This window comes from Acanthisitta chloris, unplaced genomic scaffold, assembly GCF_000695815.1.
Source record: "Acanthisitta chloris isolate BGI_N310 unplaced genomic scaffold, ASM69581v1 scaffold11006, whole genome shotgun sequence".
NCBI lineage: Eukaryota > Metazoa > Chordata > Aves > Passeriformes > Acanthisittidae > Acanthisitta > Acanthisitta chloris.
The window spans coordinates 24,559-25,498 of NW_008676521.1; positions in this window are offsets into that span (position 1 = coordinate 24,559).

Sequence of the window (940 nt, forward strand, 5' to 3'; positions counted from 1 at the left end):
CTTTCACAAACAGAATTTAAACTGTTTGCAGGTACATGCTAGTCTCCCATCCACAGGTGCACACTTCTGTCTGCACACTGCAGGTACCCTCCTTTGGGTTAATGAAATACAGATATTCACACCAGCAAAATTTATACACCTTCCCAGGCTTGTTAATTCCCATCTGCACCAAAGAAACAGGAGGTTGGTTGAGATACCCAGAGAAGGCACTCTTTAAGCACTTGTCACAGCATACACAGTGCATACAAAATGCTCCTCTGTGTTTACCTCTGCAGTGCAGCATTTGAGAATGTACCTTTACATATTACCTTATTGTAGGCAGCAAAACCAGCTTGGTGTTAAAAACGTGTCATTTTGACTATCAGCCAATCTGTATGTTAGAAGGTCAGTTCTGCAGACTCATCTGCATAGGCAGCATAGCAAAAATGTTTATAAGAAAGAGATTTAAAAATAACACCCTGGATGCTATAATTCTAGGAGAAATAAAACCTAAAATTTACAAAATCATGCAGACCTCATTTTGGACTACCTGAACTTAAAAATACAGCTGCTCCAGGCATTTTCCAAAAAAAATGAAAGCTACTGGAGGAAAGAGTATTTGTGTCTACACATGCATATCTTGTTCATGCACACAAACACATACATTATATTTATTTATGCACAAGGTGTGATATCTCCTTTACTCCAAATAAAGCATATAGGATCCTAAGGACTACCAGTTAATTTGGTGTCTGTATCTTCAGATATAAAACACAACTGCCAAGTGACAGAAATGGACTGATTGCCACAGACTTTTTTCCCGTATTTGGTGCTGATATAATTTGTATCTGAAGCAGAGCTAGAATGCCAACCTGGACCAGTGGTCAACTGTGGCCCCAGCACATTAGCTCCCAGTTTTCTATGTCAGTTGTATACATCTGTATATAGAATCATAGAATCA